This window comes from Brachycentrus maculatus, unplaced genomic scaffold, assembly GCF_059751285.1.
Source record: "Brachycentrus maculatus isolate JH-2025_06_01 unplaced genomic scaffold, ASM5975128v1 h1tg000485l, whole genome shotgun sequence".
Lineage (NCBI taxonomy): Eukaryota > Metazoa > Arthropoda > Insecta > Trichoptera > Brachycentridae > Brachycentrus > Brachycentrus maculatus.
Window position 1 is genome coordinate 28,809 of NW_028281232.1, and position 20,105 is coordinate 48,913.

Here is a 20,105-nt window from a genome sequence, read left to right on the forward strand (position 1 = left end):
ATACATAAAAAAAATATTTCTTATAAAGCATTAATTCATAATATGCTTTTCCAAAATTCTACACCATTATTGTCTATGTTCCCATTCAAAATCCCGCCCCTTAACCCCTCTCCGTCTAGGTAAAACCTCACCAAATTCTTTATTTATAAATATTTTTTTGTAAGTTTTTCACCTGTCGATAACAACATTTGTGGAGATCCTTACCAAAAAGTTATATTTCCAATATTGCACAAAAAAATTAAATGAGTGTACATCTTTTCTGTTTAATGTATTCTATCGAAATCTTTATTAAAGTTGCGACAAAATGTGACTGATCCTGTGTTAAACCAATATAAAATCATTAAATCGAACCGAGACGTAACAATTTACCAAGCTAGAATTCCTGATAGCTAAAAATCATTTATAATGGAAATGTAACATTTTGGTGAGGACATCCACATTTGTAATTTTCAAAACTAGTCGTGTGTAATGAAATAAAACTCAATAGGTGGTATTATACTTTGTTTAATTTTAATAATAAAAAAACAGTATAAACTGATACTGCAATTGTGTAATTGAAAAAGGTACTCGTGTATTATATTATATATACTCGTATATAAGTCTTTACCTATCTCAAAGGATTTCCTTAACTCCGGGTTTTCTTGCGAAAAATCAATTTGCTTTTTACACTACACTGCTTTTGTTAAAGGACATTATAAGGTACAGGATAAGGACATCTGCTCTGGTCAGGATAAGCACTTGATGTCAAGGAATTGTTGGGAGTACAAACGCAAAAGCACCCAAGATATTGGAAAATCCTTGAGGAGGAAATATATCCAATTTTTTATGTACACACATGGAAGAAAATTGACTTTAAAAATTTTGTGAAATTGAAAAGAAATATGGAAAAAATTCAAAAAACTTGATCAAATGAATGTCATAAATTGATTTAAAAGCATGTATGTAACATTACATAAAAATACCATTAAATCACTCGTAAACGAGTGAAGGCTTAATAAATATAAAAAATAAATTAAAAAACACAAATTCATAATTTCTAAAAATTGTTTGTGTGTTAAAAATAACAACAAACGTTTTTTTTTATTTAAAATTCATTGGCAATTTCTATCTTTAAAATAAAAAAAAATACAGAAACTTTCATGAATGCACCTGAGATTTTTTTCTAATTTCTTTTCAAATATAAAAAAAAATGAAAATATCATTTTCAATAATATAATGTTTATTTAAACTTCAAATATATATGACATATTATGTTTAACTACTTTTTGAGTTTATTTACGTAAGCACAACTAGTTTCGAGAAAAAATATGTTCTCATTGCCAAGTGAAAATGTTTAAAATTCATAAAAATTGCAAAAAACCTTCATTAAATGTTTGTGAGAATTCTAAATACAAAATCCACCCAAAACTATTTTTTAAAAACATTTACTCTAGGAATATTATTGAAATGCTTCGTTTTCTTCCATTTAAAATAAAATCGACGCTGTTTTTGTTTGAGTAATAAATTGTTTAACAGCTAACAATAATTTGATTTAAACCCCTAATAAGAAAAATACCCTTAAATGTATCAAGACCTTGTTTATTTCCCTAAAACAGAATCGGGGAACGAATATAAAATGGAGAACGTTAAACTAACGACAAATCGTAGAACTTGATTGCGGTACTTCGACCTCTACAAATAATGAAATTTGAGTTAAGGGTGGAGGTCCTAAACACCCTTCCTAATGATTCAGAAGAGAAACAATAGCTTTGAAAAGTGTGATTTAAAATAAAACAATCAAATTCAAATTAAAAAAAGAAATCTCTAATATTGTAAAGGATAACAACAATGCTGAATTATTTTTTTGACATCTAATCATGTAGAAGAATATGGAGGTCTGGGCATATTTACGGGGCTGACGACCGTCATAGGCTAGTTTAAGTCATCACTTTATACACGAGTAACATTCACCAATTCTACACATTATTGACAACCAAACTACTCAAATTCTTGGAAATTCTATATATATATGAACCAATTCAGAAACTTTGTTCTTGAATAAGAGACATCTATTGGTGAGATGAAAAGAAGCTTTTTACTAGGCAGAAACTCTTATATTAGTATGCGAGGTCCGAATCCTAAATTATAATCACATACATGAGAAACGCCAGAAAATATTATTTTCATTTTATTATTTTAGTTTATAATTTGACCAGTTAATTTATTTACAACATGAGTGTGTCCAAATACTTGTGCACACATTATCTCCAATTATAGGAGTTATTTTCATATTAGTTTTTGACATCTCATCAAAGATGAAGAATGAATTAAAATAAATTAATTGAATGGATTGAATTTCAGTCTTAAATTTTAGTGGTCAGGTCAGGAGTCGAATAATTGGGGCGTATGTATGAGATAATGCAAGAATGTCTTTTGCAATATGTTTGCAAAGACAGATTGGTATGGTATTCTATTCTCTCTGCCTACGTTTGAAAGTAGCGTGATGTTTAAATAGTTTTTTTTTATATCTAAAAATAATATTTGTATGAAAAGCCATAAACCTTGCATTCATTCCTCATATGGCATTCAAAGATCTATAAAACATCGTTTTGTCGCACATTATTCGAGAGATTGAATTTCGACTGTATTTCCCAACTCCCACTTTTCCATACTTTTTTCCATATAATTTAACTTCCATACTTTTTTTATATAATTTAAATTCCATACTTCCATATAATTTAAATTCCATACTTTTTTCCATATAAATTAACTCCAAGTTTTTTCCATATGATTTCGTTAATAATATCTATACATTTTAAAGTTAAATTTCACGTGGTAAATACCACAATTTCAGAAAATTACGACGTATTAATATGCATTCCGCATCATTTACAAAACTCCGTGTTTGAAAATGATGCGAAACACGTGTTACAATAAATTTAAACAAATAGTGTCAATTACCAGGTAAAATTTTATTTATGGAAATACATGGATAATTTAGAATAAATTGCATGTTTTTTACAAAAAACAAGTTATTTTTTTAAAATAATTCATGTGTTAAACAAAAATAGTACACTTACCCACAAATAAGAATATATAAATAAAACCCTTATCCGCACCCCAATGGTGCATAGGGCACTGCGTCATATAAACGCAGTGTTATCTTGATCGTTTACACATGAAGGAAAGGTGATCAGCCCTCCGCTTCAGGTACCAGTCCAGGGTAATATTGAATAAATATGACAGTGAAAAAATCACTTATAATTATTTTACCCCCTTGGGAATCGAACCCGGGACCTCCAGAACGGTAGCCGAGCGTGCTGACCATTACACTACGGAGGCGGACAAACAAGAATACGCCGTAAAATTTATAAAGTTTGCGCCTAAGTAGAAATATGAAAAACGGTGGTGTATAAGCCGTAGCTAGATTGCAAATTGACTTTGAATGTTAGGTTATCCCAAAAAATAAATATGTATTTCAAATCAACATTTAAAAAACGTGACTAACATCGCTTTTTTCCAGAAGAATTTTCAATGTTTGCATCTGAAGCATTATTATTGCAATGAAAAATGCTGAAATGGAAGAAAGGCGGAAAGTACAGAAGTATTATAAATTTCATGAGCATATAACTAGAAATAAGGATAAAATAAGATTGCCATTAAAAAGAAATATTTACAGCATTTTGAGTATATCCAAATACTTGTTCACAAATCAAAATAAATTAACTGGTCAAATTATAAGCTAAAAATGATAAAAAAGAAAATGATATTTTCTGGCGTCTCTCATTTGTGTGATTATAATCAAGGATTCTTATCTCAAATACTAATGCAAGAGTTTCTGCTCAATAAAAAGCTTCTTTTCATTTCACCAATAGATGTCTATGGTGAAATTCTAGTGATTCAAGAACAATGTTTCTAAACTGGTTCTTATATATAGAACTTCGAAGAATTTCAGTAGTGTGGTTGTCAATAATGGTTAGAATTGGTGAAATATAAAGGTCCAAAAAATGTATGACGAGATGCCTGAATGTATGAAGAATGAAAAGAGTTCTGATGAATTTAAAAATAAATGTTAGGTTAGGTTAGGTAAGGTTAGTTAAAAAAAGTTTGCCACTGCTTAATTATTTTAAAATAATGTTTAAAAAAAATGTAAATATTAGTTTTCATGTAAAAATTAACTTACCCACCACTTAATAATAATAATAATAATAATAAAGATTTAAAAGATCAATTGTAAGAAGATGAAAATACAAATAATGTTAAAATAAGTGTTAATATTAGTTTGTATACTTAATGTCCTATATGCACAAACGTCTTTGTATACAAACGTCCACCTCCGTAGTGTATTGGGTATCGGGTAGCCCGGGTTCTATTCCCATGGGGGTTAAAATAAATAAAGGTGATTTTTCACTCTCATATTTATTTGACATCACCCCTGGACTGGTACAAGAAGCACGGGGCTGATCACCTTGCCTTAATGCAATTAAGGATCAAGATAACACTGCGTCACTATGATTCAGTGCCCTATGCACCATTGGGTGTGGATAAGGGTAAAAAATAGTTAATGAAATACAAGCTATGATTTTTTTAAAACATAATTAAAGCTGTAGCTAAAGTATGTAGAAACACGAAAAGTGGTGCTGCATAAGCTGTAGTTAGATGGCAGAGTCACTTGGACGATAGGTAATACTTCCTGAAATATATATTTTTTTTAATCGAAGACACTGAAAACGTAAACTCCCTCCTTACAAATGGTCATATAAAAGTGAGTTTTGGCTTTGATTTATACAAAGTTGTGTGGAATACTACATCATTAGTCCAGTTCTGATAATATCGCATAAATCGGACGAGTGTTCTGGTAACGATATTTCATAAATTATCGTACCGTTAATGCGGCTGTATGAACATACTATTAATCATGGAAACTAGTGTTAAGATCGTTACATTGAAGCCAAGTAGGGTTCACACCGTATTTCATGTTTTCGCCATGCCTAATTTGAAATATATCCATTTGCAATTACGGTTCATGAATTCATAAGTATCTCGAGCAATTTTCCACTATTTGAGATTCGCCTGATTTCTTGAATGATGATTTCTTTTTGTGTTTTTTTTAAGAAAAATTGCAACATTTATTTCAACTATGTAAAAAAACGTTATAAAACCATTTTCAAAAGTTTATTATCAAAAAAAGAAATTAAAACATAAAATAGAATTCAATATATATATATATTTTTAAATATGAAAATATACGTTTAAAAATTAGAAAAACCTCACCTAAATCTCAATTCTGGAGCGTACTCTCATATATAAACTTTTCACCTGTCGATGAAAACAACTGTTCTTTTTGAAACTGGCGTGTAATGATAAAATTGAGTAAGTAATATTACACAAGCGTTTAATTTTTTTAAATAATCATCTTGTCATTCCACATTGTTGATGCCGAATCAATAAACTATTTATATTTTATAAATACATACATAAATTTACATATATGTATGTATATTTATATATATATATATATATATATATATATATATATATATATATATATATATATATATATACATATATATATATATATATATATATATATATATATATATATATATATATATATATATATATATATTTATATATATATATATATATATATATATATATATATATATATATATATATATATATATATATATATATATATATATATATATATATATATATATATATATATATATATATATATATATATATATATATATATATATATATATATATATATATATATATATATATATATATATATGTATTGATTCAATCGCTGTTTATAGTTTTACCACCCTTGTATTGTACAATAATGACATAACATTAAATCAAACGGCTGACGAGGTCAAGGACCCACCCCGCTACGACTTCCTGCTCGCGTGTCCACCACGACACATTCTTTCAGCTTCCAATCCACCATGCTTTATGTTCTACAATCAACCACCTCTACGCCCGCCAGGCTGCAGCGCACAATACACAATACACACGGTACAAAACACAGCATAAAGCACAGCACAAAACCACACTTGAGCTTATCGCGTTTCCATTAAGGTCGATCGGTCAGAGCTTGGAAAATCTAGATATTTCAACAGCGAAATTTGCGAGAATATTACGCTAGCTGTGTTTATGTTCCCCGTCAGATTAGCGCGACTTTTCAGCGTGATTATCGGATTTGATAACATCTCTCCTGAAATAATAGGTTAAACTTTCGGTGTGTGACGTTTATTGAAACATTCAAATGAATTTGTTCCTAATGTTAGTGTTTATCTTTATTCTAAGACCTTAAGGTGAAGTTTGCGAGCTTTAAGGTTCATTTGGCATCTATTTTATGAAAAATATGATGAAAAAATGTACACGAACATAACGCAAATGATTTAATGAAATAACAGAACACTTAAAGTAAAATGAAATGAACAGTAAAAGTAAAGTAAAATGTATGATCTGATGTATTTTTCGTGAAATATTTTTGTTATTTTAAGATTAATTCGTTGATTTAAACTTCTAAAACTTAAAAAAAAAAACTTTCTTTTTGCCGTTTCCCCATATAAAGAGGCAAAGAGACTAAAACGCTTCACTAATCTGTATTTGCAAACAATCTTCGACCCTTCCTCATTTTTTTACATGCCTGCTGATTATTCCAACTCTTGACCTAACCAACCCGAATATTGGAAATACTCGATCGTGCCATATTTTTCTCGATCTTTCTCTGCTTTATTTGTCTTTGCCAACTTCTTTTGCCTCATAAATTTGTTTGATCATTCTCTCTCTGACTTATTTAATTCACATCCCCAAATCATCTCAACACACCTTTCTTAATTTTATCGAAAATGCTTATTTCAGCCTTGCATTTCTTACTTACATAAATCACCATTCAAACACCTATCAAACATCGTTTTGCGTCACTGAGAGATTACATTTCGACTGCATTCAGTTTACTTTTATCCCTCTTTCATTAACACCGTACATCATTCTCATACATGTAATAGATTATATTAATAAAATTCTCTTTATCATTCACCGTTCACTTTGGTATCACACAATAAGGAGAGTGTTATATTACCATACTACAATGTTAACAATGCTTTTAATATACAAAAAAAGATTATTTTATTACTTAGTTAGATGTTTTAACTAAATATCTAACATAAATAGTATTATTGTCATCTAAGCATTAATATCCTGAGGGAATCGAAGATAGTACACATTCTATTTGTGGGATACAGACAAATTCCTCCCAGCAGTATCCCGCAGGCTAGCAAACAGCAACTGAGCACTTTTTTTGCTAGAGTTGCAAAACTATAGTCCTGATAATGTAAAGGTGTAACTAATGGGTAACTGCTACATTTTCGGACAAAAGGACGTTAAAGAATTAAGAACTTATCTTCACATGCGGTGTTTGAACATAATGCGGAATGCATGGAAACACGTGTTGCAATAGATTTTAATAAATAGTAGTAATTACCAAGTAAAATTAATTTGAAAAATAAAACAAAATGGTCTTTACAACTCAATTTTTTTATATCATTGTCAAATTTATTATATTTGAGATATATCCAATACTTTAGCACATTTGTGCATTGTGTAGAGTGATAAGCTTTGAATGATCGAATCCCTAATAAAATAATGATTTGTTTTAAAGAAATTCTCTATTTTTTTTATTGTTTCGGCATTAGCTTTGTGGTAAGACATGTTACAATGATTAAGGAAACACTTGTTTTTATTCAGTTATTATTCAGATCTGACGATGGAAGTTTAGCTTCCGAAACAAGTAGTCTTTAATAAAACTCAAGTGGTTTAAAAACATGTGTTTCCTTAATCTTTGTAAGAATTCTTCTTTTAATTATTTTATTTTGTTATTTTATTTCCCATAGCACAATCATGGAAAACACAAATAAACTTTTATATAGAATTTTTATTTTAAAAGGTTCTCCAAATTTAAAATATTTTTATTGATTTAGAACATTATGGTAAAAAAATATTTTGGTAAAAAATATTTTTATGGTAAAAAATTCTTATTTCCATTTTTTTTTAAATCTGATTCATTCATAAAATTCAAGATTTTACCTTTATATACATTCACATCACGCTTTGTTAAGAGCGTAAACAAACCATGATGTGAATGTATGTAATTAAGTTGTTTGTGCATAATATGTAATTAATATTAAATTCTACCAGGTGCACATGAGTTAGAGTAGGCGGACCACATACCAGAAAAATAAATGGATGACGCATCATAGTACTTTACGTGAGATTTCTGAAGACAAGACCACCGGAGAACAATACTAGAGAAGAAGAGGTGTCTGGAGAACTAACGAAATTTAAATATAATTATACCTACATATCTTTGTATTTTATAAACAGAAATTGACCATAGGTTACAACATTTTATTGTGTCCAAATACTTCATATTATTTTTTGACATCTCATCAAAGATGTGAATGTTACACGTGTGTAAAGTGATCACTAAACCAGCCTGTGGCGGTCATCAGCCCCGTAGATGCCCAGACTTCCATATTCTTCTTCATCTTTGATGAGATATCAAAAAATATTATTATATGTTGGTAAAAGCTGCATGAAAATTTAAAATCATGTTTTTAGGCGTTTCGCAGTATATAAAATAATCATAACTGATAAGTAAGAAAGTCTGGATTTTGCATACGTATAAAAGGGTCGCATAATAAAGTTTTGTAAACACAATCAGTGATGTCTTATGTGAGCTTAATCACGGAACGTCATGAGATGTATCATATATGTATGTATGACTTCAAAAAATTGAGAAGCGTGGTTGGTAATCTTGAATAGAACGGTGAATTTTACACGTGTATCAAGTGATCACTTAAAACACCCTTCGACAGGCCGTATGCCCTTTAATACTCAGACTTCCATTATCTTCTTTAATTATGTTAAAATGTCAATATAAAACAACTTATATATAATTCAATATAAAAAAACAACTCCTTCATGGAGATAAGATTTGTAAACAGGGATTAGGAAAAACTGAAAATGTTGTGACTTTGTATGCAGTTTAAAGATTATTTGTAAAATACAGCACTTAAAATAATTTTGATGACGATATCTAACGTCACAATGAAAATTGTGACGTATTAAAAATGATTAAATATTCCAACATTCTGGGTTAATGGGTTACAACGCAAGGTTATTATTATTTTTTATCAATTAAACACACCCATAAATAATTACCCATTTTTGTCGCGGCTACAAAAAATACTTCAACATAAATTAAAAATATTATGTCGAGTCATAATGGCAAGTTGAGTTTCATTACTTGAAAAATACAAAGAAAATCCATTTTCTGAAAGATGTCTGTACTTTTCACGAGTATAAATTAGCATACGAAATTTTCAGTTGTTGGTTAACTTAATTTTTGGTCACGAACCACCTAGGCTAACAGTCTTACGTACTTATAGATACTTAGGGTTTGAAATAGGGGTACGAATTTCGCTGTCAGAGAGATATTAAAATAAAACTACTTTTGAACACCTAATGGTGTAAAGGGCACTACTTAAAACTGATGTTGTTTTAAGTGTATCGTTAATGACATGAATAGAAGGTTATTAGTCTTACACTTCAGGTACCAGTCCAGGGCAATATTATATAAATATTAGAGTGTAAAAATACCGATTTATATTTTGACCTCCCTAAAAATGAAACCCAGGGCCTCCAGCATGGCATCAAAACGCGTTAACCACTGCACTACAGAGGCGGACAAAAAATAAATAAACAAAAAATCGTATTTATTGATTTGGAATAATAAAAATTAATAACCAGTGTAAGACCACTTTTAAGAGTGTTAATATAAAGACGACTAGCTTAGGTTACGAGAGATGTCTTTAAGAGATGAAAATACAATCCGTTTGCTCATATTTTTACCTGTTGATGAAACTATATGTACTTTTCGAAACGTATCGTTATAACATTAATAATCTCAAAAACGTGGTATGAAAAATGAGTGCTACATTAAAATTTAAATTCATGTGCATTTTTCTTTAGTTATTGAGGATTTTTTTAACAACATATGTTTTAATAGATTTATATTATGCACTGACTTTTCGTGATAGAATTGCATTTTTAATATATTATAAGATTAAAACCAATATTTTTAGCTTTTTCACTTTATTTTTATTTGACCAGCGACCGGGTTTCGTCGTTACCGACATCATCAGACCAGTCTGATGATGTCGGTAACGACGAAACCCGGTTGCTGGTCAAATAAAAATAAAGTGGAAAAGCTAAAAATATTGGTTTTAATCTAATAATATATTAACATATGTTTTTTTATTACTATTTCTACTGTCATCAAATTAAGTCTATTTGTAACAATTTTTTTCAAACCACATTTTCATAAATATTATAAGGTCCAGAAACACAGTGAATTAACGAATATCATAAAGATATCTAGCAAATATTAATAAGAAATGTTCAGTTACCAAGATGTTGATATTTTCGTCCTAATTTCATTTCGTTTCTTTTAGTTCTGTCAGCGTGGTAGCCTTTTACCAAAATTTGTCACTTAATTCATTCGAAAGCCCATTCTCGACAGGCAAAACCCTCCCTTGCGGCCTATAACTCTCCCCAACGCTGCCCACATTATATTATATGTAAACGAAATCGTACGTTAAATCTAGGATTCTTTGCAGAAACACGTTAACTCAAATTTTGGCGAAATGTTTTTTATGTAAGTATTGAAATAATTTATTTTTGCTGTTTTTTTATTGAATTAGGAAAAGATAAGATTTATTTCGGTATTAACAAAAGATGCATAATATGTCTACACATTTTATGAAAGCTAAAATCTGATTTCTTAATGTGGGATATGAAAGGTGTTTTAAGTTAGTCACACCCACTAAACAGAAATTACTGTAAATTGCCTAAAAAATTCCATTTTTTTACTGTAATGTTTGTCATTCTTCGTTTTTGGCGTAATCTTAGGACCTTGACTTTTTTCACTGTGTTTATTCTTGCAGTTCAAACATATCATAATTATGTTGGATAAGTTCAACGATATATGTAAATATGGTATACTCATATATTTTTATAAATATTTGGATACGATAGTAATAGTAAAAATTGATAAACAAATTCTTGTATCGCCTTAAATATATCTTATCGTTAAAGGGAGAGATGTTTTAAGCCCGACAGCATATTGACAAAATTTTTCGTAAAGATAGAGTAGTTGTCATCAAAAATATGTTAAATCTATTATTTATTCACATTCATAGATATTAAACTGTTTTTACAAAACTGTCTATGTAATACGTGTTTATAAAAAAAATCAGCATTAATTTCAAAGAATAACATGATTATTAAAATAAATGAAATAAAACACTTGTAGGAGATCTCACCTTTTTGAGTAAATAAATGTTAACACGACTAGTTTCAAGAACTACAGATACACAAGTAAAAATAGGAAATAGAATGAAAAAACAAGTTATTTGTTCTTTCAATTACATAATTCACATAGCTTAAAATAAATATAAAAGACAAACCCTTATTATAATCTTCAAAACCCTTATTATAGCCCCAATGGTGCATAGGGCACTGCATCATATAAACACAGTGTTATCTTGATCATTTACACATACAGGAAAGGTGATCAGCCCTTCGCTTCAGGTACCAGTCCAGGGTTATATTGAATAAATATTAGAGTGAAAAAATCACTTATATTTATTTGACCCCCGAGACCTCCAGTACGGTAGCCGAGCGTGTTGACCATCACACTACGGAGCCGGACAAATTGAAAATTAAAGACAACCACTGGTAAACAATACAAATAAGGCTAGTGTTTATTTTCCGTAATATAAAAAGAAAAAATACATGAAACACAGCCCACGCGTTATAAATTATTAAAAACAACATCGTGTAACGTTGCCTTCACAACTTTTCACAATTATTTTGATGTATCTTGTGAAACGTGAATTATATTGTTTTTCTGAAGAAGCTTACGTACGAATATTTCATGCGGCGGTTTCTGGCTTTGCCGCTTTACCATCCCCCCGCCAAAGTTAACACCCCCCGTATTCACAGAAAAATATAAATACGCCAGTTTATTATTTCCACAAAACATAGGCAGAGAAGCACGCAACCTTTTATGGCTGACGTCCATTTTAGGGGCATTATGCGGCAAGGCGTTGTTAAAAAGCCGTAATGATTGCTCTGCACTTACACCCGATCTACGATTATTTCATTTCACAAAATGAAAGCGTTAACTTAATGTTACTTCTCGCGAATAGCGACTGTAAACCCTTTCAGGGCTGGAGTCCACAAGGGTTCGACATCGTTCAAAAACGGATACTTAAGAGGTTCAACCAGTTCCCTTACTATATTTTGTATATTAAAAGCATTGCTAACTTTGTGGTATGGTAATATAACACTCTCCACTAATACCACATTTTAAAAAAAAAACACTACTTTGTGACTACCGGTTTCGGAATAATCATTCCATCATCAGGTCAAATGTAGATATAAATGAAATTGTTACTGTCTGACATTTATACAAAAATAAAATTTTGAAAGAGACAAAGAAGACAAATGATTAATGGTTAATGTCAGACTGTAACAATTTAATTTTAATGACCGGATGATAGAATTATTATTCCGAAACCAGTATTCATGAAGTAGTGTTTTTTAAAGTGATTTTGCACAAAGTGAACGATGAATGATAAGGAAAGCGTTATATGTAGTTCTCTGACCAGCCCGAGCGTGACTCGTGTAAGAAGTTTGTATTGCATTTGACGAGCCCGAGCACTGCTCGGATAAATCGTATTCCTGCTTCGCTAGAGTCAAATATTGACCCATTTGTTTTTATTGAATAACTCGAGCGGTGTTCGGTGCTCATTTTTACTATCATACGCTTTTTAGCCGCAAATTATTATGATCAATACCTTCTCTGCTTTTCCTCACACAAAAATTACACGACGGTAATAATTGTAGCAGTATTTTCATTTATAGTAATGAACACCAAAAAAATCCTCAAACCTTAAAAACATTGGTCATTAGACCTCTGCCATAGGAAATGTTCCTATTGGTATTCACCTAAAAATATTATAACGAAATTATTCTAAGTTGACGTCCATAAAACTCCAAGTAAGCACTGTTTACTGTTCGAAGCATTACAAATTTCATAACCAGCGGTTCACTAAATGACGGAAATACGGTCGCCATTTTGTTTCTGGCAAATAGAGATATTTCGTTAGTCGTTAGCATTCTTTTCGGAAAAAATTCCCCCGGAAAATTTGGGCATCGCGTGTTTGGGCATTACTCCGATGAGGATTAAGATTTTGAACTTACAGGGCTGGATTCGAGATTAGGCGTCCCGTGTACCCTACATTTAAATTTAATAATTGCAGAAAAAGGTGACTCTTTTTTAAACCGCATTCTCTTATCAAGTTCATAAATAATAGTAAAAAAATACATGTCAACAAAAATGAATGAGAATATAGAATATCTTTATAAAATGAACTAACTTTGTTTTCACCACTTTTTTTATTTATACAATTCAACCTACCGGTTTCAACAATACATTGTCATCATCAAGGCTTATTTTAAATAAAAAAAAAACGTTAAAATACTCTCACCAAAAACATCCACACAATCCATTAAAATCCTATCACCATTTATGGATTTTTATGGAGTGTGTGGAAGTTTTTGGTGAGAGTATTTAAATGTTTTAAATGTTTTTGTAGCGAGCCTAGAATTTTCATGAATTACATGAAATTATAGTAACTTTAAACATAAAGAGTGAATCCCCTCACGAGTAGACATAAGCTATGAAACTTTGTTTCATTTCTATGCCTACTCGTGAGTAGAAAAAAAAATTGAATTCTGAGTAGGGCCATGATAAGCGGTGTCGCATAAGCCGTAGCTAGATTTCAGAGTCACTTGGACGATAGGTAATTGAAAAAAAATTATAACAAGTGAAACATTTATAAATAATTTGAGTTCCCTGTTTTTTTTAATTAATTTCTGGAACTCATTCCAATGTATCCTTGGAGCTCTCTGATTCGGCACTGTGTCAGGTAGGTACGCGATCGGCGATGGGCCCGCGATAGTCACCATGTTGCCTAATGTAACTCACCGTGTTTTAAGATATACATCGGATTTGACTTTCTGTAATCCATTAAACGAACACGAAAAACATAGTGCGACGTCCGACTGGGGATCTTTAAACTAATTTTGATGACATTTTTAAAAATGTCACGACTCGGAGAATGATAAGGCGTTTCTGGAATATAATGGATCTATAATTTATATTCGAAGCACTAACTTTGTGATTTTGCATTCTTTAATTAAAATGTAACTTAACAACATTTTGAGTGTGTCCAAATACTTGTTCACAAATCTGGATTATTTCCAATTATAGGAGTTATTGTTCATATTATTTTTTGATATCTCATCTAAGATAAGAATTGATGAATGTTATACGTGTGTAAAGTGATCTTTTAAACCAGCCTATGACGGTCGTCAGCCCCGTAAATGCCCAGACTATTTTCTTAATTTTTGATGAGATATCATAAAATAATGTAATAATAATAATTTGTTTTAAAATCACTAAAAATATTTTATTATAACTTACTTAAAATGTCTACCGGTTTCGAAGTTAACCGTTTCTTTATCAGGACCAATTATTATTAAGTATTAATCAGTCTTGATAAAGAAACGGTTAGTTTCGAAACCGGTAGACATTATAATTAAGTTGGAATAAAATATTTATTTTGATTTTAAAACAAAGTTACATTTGAATTATATAATGGATTTAGTTTAAATTTTGTTAGCGGATCTGGTTTTGACAAGGGGAAATGGTTTTTATATACTTAAATATTAAAATCATTTACTGATTTTAAGGGTCTACAAAGTAAAATGTATTTATTTTTATAACACAAATACGTGATAATTTTTTTGACTTGTTAGGGTATTATCCAACTACTGTCAGTTGTTTGATAATGCCGTTAAAATGAAAAGTCATTGTTACGGTTAGTTAATATTTTTTATATGTTTTAAATATAAAAAAAAAATTAACATAAAAGTTAATAGATCCTAGAAATAAGTGTTTGATTTCAATATTTAAAATAATGATTATAGAGTTCTACAAATTAATGCGGTGTAATAAAATGATATGGAAACGCATGTTACAATAAATTTGAAGAAAATCTGTATTTACCAAGTGAAATTCAGATTAGAAATGATAGTAATTTTATTTATATGGTTAGTAAGTTTAGTTTTAGTATATTTAATTAATCACTTATTAATAATGATAATCAAACCCAGTATTTGCTTAATATCGTATACTAGCGAAACCACTACGCCACAATTATTACAAGCATTCAAAATAATGTTGACTAATAGATTTTTTTAATGTATTTAATATTTCAAGTGTTTGATACTTGTGAGTAGAAGTCAAATATGTTATAAGTACCAACATTTCAAGATATTTTCTCACAGCTATAATCTGGTAAAATTAGTCGCGTCATGCAATTACGTAATTCCTGCATTATCCACTGAAAGGAAAAAACGTTGACAAAGTATTTCAAATTACCTCCAAAAACACTTATCGCTCGTAGTATGTATCATAATTACATGTGTTTTTTGGTACTGTACTAATTTTGACACCATTATAATTTATTTCAATAATATATGTATTTAAACACTTAAAAATATTAGGCAAATAAGAATATGTATGAAAAAAAACAATTGTTTTAAAAAATCACGTAATCTAGCTAACGAGGTTTCCACATAACATTAGGTAACACTTCAAATCTAGAGGTAATTATATAATGCACTCTCTGCTAGAATACGTCTAGCGTGTCCATATACTTCATGTTCAGGGCATAATATTGACATGTGATTATTTTTTTATTTTCATTTATGTTATATTATTTATCATTTCGGCATTCTTTTTATGTAAAATGTGATGAAATAATGTTAAATTTCATTTACGTTATTTTCATTGTGTTTTCGTAAAGCACACTGAAAGAGGCCATACGTGCAATGAGATATTGCATAATATCAAAGTTTCCATACAAATGGTATTGAGTATCGACATCCTAGTATTTTCATGGGATTTATAAATTAGTAGTGAATGTGATACACATCCTTAGTATATATTATTGAAGTGAAACTTCCTTAGTGGCGTTGAACTTTTTAAAGTACCTAATAATAACCCGCAACGCTTTTACGTTTAGAGGCTTGTCTGCAGGTAGGATAGTACCTACAAATAGGGTAGGTATTTTTAAAAAAAAAAAACATCAAAACACCAAAACTAATTGAAAATAAATATTTCTTGAATTTATTTTGCAATTGGAGGGATTCAAACCCACAACACCAGTTTTTCAGTCGAATCGATTAACCATCACGCCGCTTCCCCGCTATTTTATTTAATCACCACATTCATGTAGTTCTTCCGTCACTCATTCGTTCCACATATCCAAACCATTTTGGTCTTGCATTCTAACTTATTTTACCATTGAAACATCTATTTTACTAGATGTATAAACAGTATTTTCATAGAGTTATCAATATTGATGCTATATCATTAGCGAAAATATTTAACATAGATTATATAAAATATTGTCCACCTCCGTAGTGTAAAGGTCAGCACGCTCCGCTACCGTTCTGGAGGTCCCGGGTTCAATTCCCAGGGGGGTCAAATAAATATAAGTGATTTTTTCACTGTAACATTTACTCAATATTACGCTGGACTGGTACCTGAAGCGGACGGCTGATTACCTTTCCTTCATGCGTTTATACGACACAGTGCCCTTTGCACCATTGGGGTTCGGATAGGGGGTTTATTATTATTATTATTATAAAAAAAATGTTTAAGTATATGGTTTATGTTAAATCAACTAGGATTCAAATTCAATACCTATGATCAATGTAAATGCCACTACACTGAACTCTCCACATTAAAATGGAAGATTGTGGAATTGTGTAATTGGCTTTTTTATGAATGTAACTATTTTTTATTATACTAAATGTAAAGTTATACAATTCCAAAATAAATAAAAAAAAAATTATATATATATAAATATAAAAAAAAGATGTTTACAAATAAAATAAAATAAAAGAAATTTATTTAACCTTAAAAATAGTTTTGCACAACAAAACTTATTTTTAACTTTAAATACAAGCTTAAATAAATAATGTTTTAATTCCTTTAATGTAATATAAAATCGTTTATAAACTTACATTGAATTTCTTCAGACTTTGTTTCGCCAGCCGGTTCAATTTTCAGAAATACCCATCAGGGGTTTCTTAATTTCCTGAAAACAAAACAAGCGACAATCATTAATAATTTCCTCGTCTAAATGAAAAAGAAAAACTCTAAATTGTACCTGGCGTTTACGTAAGGACAGATTCTTATATAAATACATGCCATGTTCTCTTCAATGTTGACAAAAAATTTCCATATTGAAAGGAATTTTCTTTATTTTTTTACGGAACAAAACTCTTATTTCCTATGTTTATTTTAAACTCTTTAAAAATATGTTTGTTTGTTTATTTGTCTCTTTTCAAATATTGGTTCAGAAGAAATTGATATAATTTCACGATAAAACTATTAAAAAACTACCTACTAGATATAAATGCTTTTTAATTATTTTTTGACATCTCATCAAAGATGAAGAAGAATATGATAGTCTGGGTATTTACGGGGCTGACGACCGTTATAGGCTGGTTTAAGTGGTCACTTTACACACGTGTAACATTCACCAATTCTACCCATTATTGACAACCACACTACTCAAATTCTTGGAAGTTCTATATATATGAACCAAATTTGAAACGTTTTTGAATCACTAGAACTTCACTAGAGCCATCTATTGGTGAGATGAAAAGATGCTTTTTATTAAGCAGAAACTTTTTTATTAGGATGTGAGGTCCGAACCCTGGATTGTAATCACGCACATGAGAAACGCCAGAAAATATCATTTTAATTTTTATCATTTAATCTTATAATTTGACCAGATAATTTATTTACAACATTTTGAGTGTGACCAAATACTTGTTCACAAATCTGAATTATATTCAATTATAGGAGATAATCCAGATTTGTGAATATAATGAAATAATGAAATGAAATTTTTCAAATTATTTTTTTTGACATCTCTACAAGTACCTACACACTCAAAACGTTGAAATTATTTTTTTACAGAATTATTGATTTTTTTAATGTTTTTTGCAGTACATTATCCAAAAAATAAAAATACGTTCCCACAGATCTTGATTGGAATCAAAATTATTGGAGTGAAATCATTTAATGAATTATTTACACATGATTTCGGTTCAAAAGAAAATGAAAAACCGAGGAAATTAAATTGAAAATTCACAAAGTTAAATAAACTTCGTTCCGTTTGTCTGAAACTTTCCCCAAATTCAATCAAAATAGCCGTTAATTATTGAAAATGAAATGAAATGATGATTTTGTGTCTTATGAATTTCATCTCGTTTTTTCTCAATCAGAAAAGTATTACAAATTTAACACTATTCTCATCATTCATTGTTCACTTTATGTAATACCACTTTAAAAGACAATACTTTGTGACTACCAGTTTCGGTATATTCATTCCATCATCAGGTCAAATGTAGATTAATGTGAAATTGTTACGGTTCGATATTTATACAAAAATAAAATTTGAAAGAGAGAGAGAAGACAAATGAATCATTATGGGAATATTTTTAAATGAGGACTTGAAGTTAAATTTAATTAATTTTTTAACTAAGTGTAATTTTTTCTCAATTGCTTTACTTAATTCTTATTTTTTATATATTATCTAAACACAGACCAGTTTTATTTGCACGTTAATTTTCAATACACATTGATTTATTTCAAGTCTGGGCATTTACGGGGCTGACGACCGTCAAAAGAAGACAACCACACTACTCAAATTTTTGGAAGTTCTATATAAATATGAACCAATTTCGAAACCTCGTTTTTGAATCACTAGAACTTCACTTGAGACATCTATTGGTGAGATGAAAAGAAGCTTTTTATTGAGCAGAAAATCTTTTATTAGTATGTGCGGTCCGAATCCTGGATTATAACTTCATACGTAAGAAACGCCAGAAAATATAATTTTCATATTTCATTTTTGAAAAACTCATTTTTCAGATCCCACGGTTTAATCTTCACATTGAATATATCGACGGCCCCTACGTGAATTACTCTATCTGCAAATCTGTTAGGAGAGAGCTTAGAAGACTTTTTCAACGTATTTTTATTTATTAATTAACGGTTTTATCTGAAATTCTAAACTAGTATAAAACATTTAAAACCACGATAAAATAATGTATTATATCGTTGTAAAACTTAATATTTGTCAAAATTAAGTAGTTAGCGTTTTAAGAGTTAAATTTATTTCGAAAATTCGATGTATATGGCGTTTTATACGCCTGAAAACTAGGCGTAATTTATTTTATATATATTTTTTGTTTGTTTATATTTGTTGATAACGGTCAGTTGATAACATGCACCAAATATCTCAAAATTGACCAAAATGTAGTTAGAACACTTTACGTAGGGCACGTCGATATATGCATATAGCATAAAACTCAATACATTTTATCTATCCTAATATTTCCGCCAATATATTATAATTATTTCAATTACTCATAGTAACTAATCACGATTACTGGGAGAAATAGTACTGAAATAATTTAACGTCCGAACCGTAATTTATTGGATACTTAGGAACTTGCGTGGGTTAACTAAAGGGCTAGTTAGGAAGTTTTTGACACTGGGCGGTTTGAATAATTGCAATTTCCGACGTGAATACACCGGCGTAGGAGGATTTTTTCCGATCCGTTTATTAATCTGACCAATTTTAGGAGGTTACCAATAAGGAGAGTTTGGAAATTTATGATAATCATAGTTTAGTATCGGGGTTACAGCCAAAAGATTAGAATAAATCACATTTTATGTTATATTATATGAAATGATTTAATTATATCATAAGGGGTCCCAAAATGTATCACCTTATTAATAATAAAATTTGTATAATGAAAATATTAACAACAAACTTAATTTTTTTCTTGTAAAATATCACAGAATGAGTTTTATTTACAACATT

General features: G+C 29.7%; 1 long non-coding RNA gene across 1 annotated transcript in view; it reads right to left on the bottom strand.

Annotated features, from left to right (window-relative positions):
• Positions 1-20,105, bottom strand: part of LOC148302051 (uncharacterized) — a 319,967-nt gene that overhangs the window by 13,889 nt on the left and 285,973 nt on the right. Inside the window, exon 3 of the long non-coding RNA XR_015838711.1 lies at positions 17,227-17,300. This is a non-coding gene — a long non-coding RNA (uncharacterized LOC148302051). The remainder of the gene's footprint in view (positions 1-17,226; positions 17,301-20,105) is intronic.